Here is an 8,831-nt window from a genome sequence, read left to right as displayed (position 1 = left end):
AGGGCAAGGGATCAACGAGAGCTGACCCTTGCACTCAACCCATGGAACGAGAATTTTACCCTTCGCCTATGAGAGTAGGGAAGGATTGACAGGTTGTTGGATTTTTATTGCCCGCTGGTCTTTTTCTCACTCACGAGAGTGGTGAGAACAGGATTCTTGGAGGCTATCCCAAGCCCGATCCAGGATCGGATCGCTCTTCGTATTTGAATCAACACCTTTGCGATTGAGCCAAAGTAAACCTTGAACTCACCATATTATAAGGTTTGTTGCACACGAGTTAGCCCCTACCCCATTGTGGTGACCATAGCTCATAACTAATCTTCCATTACATGATCCCCCAACATCTAAAGAGGTTCTAAGTCTCACAGCTCATCTCCTTGTGGACCGACCCCCTACTTGCCACTACACTTGTGTATTGTTAATTAAGGGTGTTTATAAATTTTGTTTGATTAGAGGCTTAAGCGACGACACTAAAAAGATGCCCTCTGTCAAATATACATTTAAGTATATTTTGATATAGATCGATACTAGAAAGTTTTGATATGAAATAATACGAGTCTAAGATATTATGAAGATTGATAAGAGATCGAATACTCTCTAAAGGGGGGAGGGGGTGAATAGAGAGTATGCCCGTTTAAAATTTTCTAGAACTGCTTAGGTCGAATAATAGATCTATGAACTATGTGCGAAAATATACTTAAATAAGAACGAGGGATTTGTTAATGGGGTTCAGCTATCAATAGCCTACTCCCTGGGTTCTCTTCCAACCCGTAGGATTCAACGCCTTTTATTAATGAACTTAAGATGACTTAGAAGATCTCTCTATCTTCTCTCACCACGTTCTTCCCCTTGAAGAATGACTTACAAGTTCCCTTAATAAAAGCACTAATCCCAATCTCACAAAAGAGAAAACAAATGAATACTTTAAAAAGTATTTCAAGCTTTAGGCGTAGTTAATATTTTAATAACAAAAGTTCTAACTCTTTTTTTAACTCTAAATCCTATTACAAATGAAAGAGTTAGAGGCATTAAATTTTACAACACTTTATGAATATTAGATCTCAATGCAAGTAGAAAGCAAATTTGTGAGAAGTGTTGCAATCTTCATCCTTGAATGAAGCTTCATATATATATATGCCATGCCTTAACATAATCTTGCAAACCAAGGAAGCTTCATCAGATAATCTCACTAATCTGATCAATCTGGGTCAGCCTTCAAAACCTTAAGATACAAGCAAAACTGACGCTCCACTTGAGAAGTGTTGTCACATGTTTAAGTCGGGCTAAGTATAGAGATACTTCAGACTCTGATGATTAGTGTAGATCCTACATATAACACCATACAAGTAATGCCTCCATATTTTGAAAGCAAACACTATAGAAGCTAACTCCAGATCAAGGGTAGGATAATTAACTTCATGTACTTTCAATTGTCGTGATGCGTAAGAAATCACCTTACGGTCCTGCATCAGTACACAACCCAATCCTTTCTTCGATGCGTCACTGTAAACAGTATAATCCAACTTTGGGTCAAGTAGAGTAAGAACAGGGGTCGTAGTTAACCTTTCCTTCAAAGTCACGAAGGCCTGTTCACACTCGTTAGTCCACTCGAACTTCTTCTATTTCTTCATCAACGAAGTCATAGGCCGGGCAATACGCGAGAAATCCTTGACAAAACGACGGTAATATCCAGCCAAGCCCAAGAAACTTCGTACTTCGGTGACATTCTTTGGTGACGACCAACTTCGAACTGCCTCTATTTTTGCCGGATCAACCGAGACGCCCTCCGTAGAAACAAAATGTCCCAAAAATGAGACCTTTTCCAACCAAAAGTCACATTTTGAAAATTTTGCGTACAACTTGTGTTCTCGCAGGGTTTGCAGGACTAAACGTAGATGTTTCCCATGATCATCCCAGTCTTTCGAATAGACCAATATGTCATCAATAAAGACTACCACGAACTTATCCAAGTACGCACTAAACACTTGATTCATGAAACACATGAATGCAGCTGGAGCATTTGTTAACCCAAAAGGCATCACAGTGAACTCATAATGCCCATAACGTGTTCTAAAAGCTGTTTTATATATATTCCCTTCAGCTATATATTCTCAAATTTCTTTATAAGCTCTAAAATGTTATTTTATTATTTTATACTACGAAAAGTAAAATTTTAATATTATATTTACGGTTTTATTAGAACGTTACGTTTCAATTTTGTTTCCTTAAACTAACTTTACTACTTATCATTTTAACCTTACAACTTTGATTTAATTATTTTAGACCTAAAAATTAACTATATTTTTCTTATTAACTTTAAGTATAGTTTTAACCAAAATTTTCTAAGTAAACTATCAGATTTTCATACTCAAACCTTAATCATACTTTCCCATTAATTTAAAACATTTCACTAGTATAAACTAGGACAAAAATTTGATGAACCAAAATCCTTTCTAAATCAATCCATAATGTACATCACTTACACAAGCTATCACCATTTCCTTACACAAGTTAACCTTCTTCTACACTCTAAACTCTTACTCATCCACTTACACACTCCAACTCTTACACATTCACTTACACACTCTAAATCACTTACACAAGTTAACCTTCTTTTTCATACAATCTTATGAACTAAAAAGTTGCCCAAAATCCATTATAAATGTCCCTCCTTAGCCATGAGATCACTTGCACCCCCATCATCAAATATTTCTACCATTCTTTCTTATATATTCACTTCATTAACATCTTACTAACTTTATACTCCTTTTATTAATTGAAGAATCAAATGAAGATGGAGCTTGATCTTATCACTTCTTAAGCCAATAATCATCAACTTTTGAAAAGTCAAGTATTATCTTTTGGAGCTTGGATATCATTTTCTTTTGGGTAATTGAAGATCTACTTCTTTGAAGCTTGGAGCCTTGAAGACTTTCTCTTTTGGAGCTTATTTCTTTAAGTTCTTATTTTCCTATTATTATTCTCTTACTTGGTTTAGCATCACCTTTGGAGGAAAATGGTACATATTTTCTTAACTCTCTCGTTATGTGATATTTATTTATGGTTACTCGATAATATAAAAGCATGATCAACATGATTTTATTTTAATCATTTAAACTTTACATGGTAATATTAAAGTCATATCCAGTTTAGTGATATTTTCGTCAAAACAATAATACTTTTGGGACACTCGAAAAAAAAAGTCATATATATGAAAATTTTTGATTAATATGATAATATAGATATATATGAATTTTACTAGTTAAATAAACTTATGTGTTTAAAATGATTCCATATCATCTTGGAGTTTTGATAAAAATTTTTTATTATTTTGGACTCAAGTAATTATAAAGAATTATTAATCGGCTTGCCAGTTTAATAGTCAAACAAATTTGTTAAAATGCTTAGCGTTGTTTTTCTCGAAAGCTCATTTCATTTAGATTTTGGACCCTTAATAACTTGTCGGATTATGTTTTTTTATAGTTATGATAGATCCCTTTTACTATTTTACTGATTATTTGATAAAATACGTTATTAAGTACTTAGAAATATTACCCTTGACTTTTATGATTATTTATGACATAATAATGACTTAGTTTATCCTTAGGAATCTTAGTATAGCTACGAAAATTTTTTATTTAATTAATATTAATTTATTAGATACTAGTAATTTGTTTCTATTAAAAGGGTAGAATTGTCAAAATTTTGACTAGTGGAAGTTTGACTTATAAGAATGCAAACTATTTCGGTTTAGAGTCTTGTTTGATATTGCATGATATTGATTGTATGACTCTGATATTAAGGTAACGTCGAACCATGGACCGGCATGTAAAATCCCGACGTCCGTGTTAGCCGGCACGTAAAATGCGGTGTTAGACAGGGGGTCCGAGAAAAACCCATCCTGTGAAGTCTCGAGCATAACAGTATTGAGAGGAGTGACGGTCCTCACCTAACCAGACCCTTACATTTATCAGTTGTCATTATTGTTGTGATCTTGTGATGTGCTGTGATGGTAAAGTTACGAGGCTTAATTGAACTTGATTAAATAAGCATTAAGGTTACCAAGTATTTAGTAGCAGTAATGAACTTCTGCAAGTATTGAGAATGTAACTTAGTGGCTTAGTAAAGGTCAATAATGATATTAACCATGTAAAATAAAATAATTTAATATTACTTATTTATTTCATTTTGTTATACATTATTTTACTATATTTTATTTATTTTAAAACCCGATAAATTACGGGGTGTTACATGCCATGGGTGAGATGACCATAATGTTGCACGACGTGCAACGCATTTTAGGAGTTAGCATTGACGGTTCACTTCCCGCTGAACTTGTTGATGGTGACTGGAAGCTTGGTCTGGCCGGCCTGTTTGGGGAGCCAATTTCGGAGCTGCGTAGGAAGGGGTACTTCACCAGCGGGAGCATTCACGTTGGTGAAATGTTGCAGCTATGCCACCGTTCTCAGTCTCTGGAGACTCAGACTACTGCGTATTACCTGGCTATAGTGGGTTCCACGCTGCTGGTAGATAAGACTAGAGTCGGAATGCAACCTCACCCTATACTTGCTGTGACTACTGATCAGGATGAGATTGCTTGGGGTGCAGTGACGCTGGCTAACATGTATCGCCAACAGGGTATGGCGACAAGGATTGGGTGCAAGACTATTGCTGGTTGTCTGACACTGTTGCAGACATGGATTTACGAGTACTTCCCATCCTTCCGCCCCCATCCTCGTCAAGATGATATGCCTAACAAGACTAGGGCGAAAATGTGGTCCCCGCAGAAGCCAATCCGTGAGCTGAGCAGACTGAGAGACTGTAAGAGTATACTGGACTCCATGACAGAGACACAGGTTTTGTACATGACCTCGCACATCGTTATACTAATTATTTTAATTTTATATTATGTTGTTAATGTTAATTTTTTTTAAGCAGGTGGAATGGACTCCATACATGACTTGTCCTAGGGCTTTATTGAGCAAGCACCCACGCACCGCCTATATCGGGGGTATCACTTGTTTTGATATCGTGGAGGTGTATTTGCCTGAGAGGACAGTCAGACAGCTTGGTTTTGCACAGGCTATTCCCCGTCTATGTACATGGAGATGTGGAGTAGGTTCCCCTATTGTGCCCGCGTTGGTGATCAGGCACTGCGTTGAGCATCTGTTCCATCAGAGGCTGTCCCTGAGTAAATCGACTGGTTTAGAGTGTCTTCCCACACATTTCTCATCCCCGGTGAAGGACCTACTGCTCGTTTGGTGCAGCGGATAACAGAGTTGAATACGTTAGTGTTTCTGTTTATCTATTTTCATTTTTATGTGTCATTACCGAAATTGTTGTCTAATTTTTTGATAATACAATTGTTTTGTTTGTACAGTTTGCAGCTGAATTTCCAACTCGACTCGCGCCATTGCTCAAGATGCCAGCTGTTGTTAATATGACGCCCCGAGAAAGACAGGCTGTTGATATGTATTTGGATGAACTTAGAGATTTGTTTTCCGAATGGCAAGCGTTTAGAGGGCACACCCCTTCATAGACATTTATGTTTGTATTGATGAAGAATTTGTATTATTACGTGTTGCATTTGATTCACTAACATATTTCTTCACTAACATAATTATGGAATGAATACTATAAATACAATTACTACAATGAATACAATTATTAAAATGAAAACACTAAGTACAATCAGTCCAATAAACACAATCAACACAATAACTACACAACATTGTACTATGGAGTATCTAAATTGACTGCATCTTCGGCGGTGTTATTTTGTTGTGGTCGTTGTACACCACACAGTCTATTCCAAAGTGATATCTTGTTGCGACACTGTCTCTCTAAATCTCTACATGAATTGTTAGCTGCTGCTCTCCAATTTTGCTGGACTGGCGGCAGTGGAGATGAATCATTGTTCATTAAAAGCTGAACATAATGATTCCCGTACACCCAAAGAATATGTACAAGTTTATTAACGCCATGCATTCCCCCTGTTCTCCTTAACGGAAGCACTAAACAATTATACATTGGATTACCATCGGCAGAGCCATAATACGCAATTGCAATGTTGAGAAACGTTGCTGCAGAATACAATGTTGTCATTTCCATCCAGTGAAAGTACGGGGCGGGTCCTTTGCTATGGGCACCAATTATGTATATAGCATGCTCCACCAACTCTGCTGATTGATACACGCGTGCATATTGATCTCTATGCGTTTCCATTTCCAAACTCATTGCACGTCGTAAAAGAGGACATGCAATTGCGTCACCTATAACATCAATCCAATCCATAGTTTCCTGCAAATATAAATTTATTCATAATAATTAAAAGATTAAACTATTTAATATATTAACAATATCAATTAATTTAATAATTCAAATTTCAATATATTAACAATATCAATACAAAAATATGAAATAAAAAATTTTACTAAATAAAATACATATATAAAATAAATTAAACTAAAATAACATAAATAAATAATTTAACTAAACACAAAAATATATATAAATATATAATAAAATAAAATAATTTACTATAATATTTAATAAATAATAATAACTTCAAAAATAATTATAATAAATAAAAAGAATAATTTTTCAAAAAAAATAAAAAAAATAAAAACAACCCAGTCGCACAAAATGTGCAACCAGACCCAGGGGGAGTCGCACAAATAGTGCGACTCCCCCTAGTCTGGTCGCACAAATCGTTATCATGCTCGTTTTGGTTCGCCATTGTTGTTCGATGTACACTTTTAGCTTGTTTAAGTTAACGTAGTGTTTTTAGAGAGTTTTAGAGAGATGTTACAGTTTTTAGAGAGTTTTTAAAGAGATAATACCGTGTTTGAATTCGTATATTTTACAAAGACGCCTCTGAAAATTCAATATATATAGAGTCGCGATAAAAATGTTAGGATTACGTTCAAACTTTAAATTTAATGTTTTTAAAGTGATAATAGTGTTATTAAGTGCGATTTACATTTGTTAAACAAGTTTTAAGTGCAGAAGCAAATTCGTAATTTCATTAGAAGGTGTCGATAAAATGAAAAAGATGGCAATAAAATTATAGTAGTCTTGTACTACTACCGTATACACTTATTCACAATTATGTTTAAAAATTAAAATTTTAGAATTAAGTCAACGAATATGAACCTTTTTTTATTGGCTTGTTATTTTAAACATCCCCTTAGACTAATTTTATTGCACGACTTACTTGAGACATCATACAATTTTAAAACTTTCCTATAAATGGACAAATGACAATCTTATTGCAAGAGCTATTGATCTGATTGGGTTAAGTCGGATAAAAGCCCGTTTAGACAGGACTCGTCCCAACCTGTTTAAAAAGTACATCATAAAATTTAAAAACTTTACTAATTCTTAAATGAGACAATTTCTTGGTGAGATCATCTCTATTGGGATGACCCAATATATATTTTTTGTCTTAAAATAATCACTTATAACGTTAAAGTGATCACTTATAATTTTAATATAATCACTTTTGTAGTGTTAGAGTGATTACTCATAAACTTAAAACGATTATTTATAATCTTAAAATAATCAATTAAAAAATAGGCTATTATATAAAACTGTCTCATGGTGAGACTGTCTCATGGTGAGACGGTCTCATACAAGACGAGCTGTAAAAACTTTCTAAAAAAGTGTGAATATATTTATGGCAACGAGGCCCAATGATGACTCAATCCGACCCTTCATCAAAGTCCGATAATAATTCGACCCATTATCAACCTGACTCGTTAATGACCTGTTTAAAAGTGACCCATTGAACAGCTCTTACTCCCAGTCGATTGACATCCTTAATTTCTTAAATAATAATTGCATCCAAAAATGATAGTTTATTTAAAAAGAAAAGCATTACAACTATATGATCTGAAAATCTTTTATCATAGTCAATTATATTCATAATTTGTAATTTATGTGTATTCTAAATTAATTAAATCCAATCAGAATGATGCAAAAAATAATCTACTCTTTTGTGTATTTTTTTCAAAAAAAATTTGCAAACAATATCCTATGTGACAATATTTTTTGTTAAAAAGAAATTTTCAAGATTATTCAAACAACAATTTATTGCAATCAATTAAAATCTTAACATTACCTTTTAAAATTCGCTTACTAGTTAGTGTTAGAGTGTATAACATATTCTGGGGTCTCAACCATCAGCTTATATTTTTGGTTGAGATGGTTCCTTAACATGGTATCAGAAGCCTACGTGACAAGAGGTTACGGGTTTAAATCTCAACCATCCCACATTTAAAGTGGAATATAGCACCAGGTATGAAGAGGTCCGGTGTTGCATCCACACTTCTAGCCCAATAGGCTCTTGTGTGAGGGGCGTGTTAGAGTATATAATATATATTCTGGGGCTTCTACCATCGGCTTAAGTTGATGGTTGAGATGGTTCCTTAACAATCTGAATGCAAACAACCATATCAATTGCAATAATTCTTCTAATTTCTACGTCCCTTATAATTTAAACGAAGAAATTTTTAAACTTATTAACTTTATTTAAGAAAAATATATTTTTCAATGTAAAAATTCAAGTAAACCATTTTACAAACCAAAAATTAAAAAATAAAATCATCTTGATTGCTAATCATACTACAAATAAAGTAAAAGTAAATAGAAAAAAAATAGGAGTATTACTAATTTGATAAGAAACGTTTATTAAGAGCATCCTTACTCATGATCCAAAAAAATGGCATCTTATAATTTCACAATTTTTCTCTCTTTTAAAAGTTCATCTTTCAACCTAATTTTAGTAACAATAACCTCTTTTAAAAGGTCATCATCCTCTCTTTCTTACT

The sequence above is a fragment of the Amaranthus tricolor genome, chromosome 5 (assembly GCF_026212465.1).
Source record: "Amaranthus tricolor cultivar Red isolate AtriRed21 chromosome 5, ASM2621246v1, whole genome shotgun sequence".
NCBI lineage: Eukaryota > Viridiplantae > Streptophyta > Magnoliopsida > Caryophyllales > Amaranthaceae > Amaranthus > Amaranthus tricolor.
Note: the sequence above shows the minus strand (reverse complement) of the source record.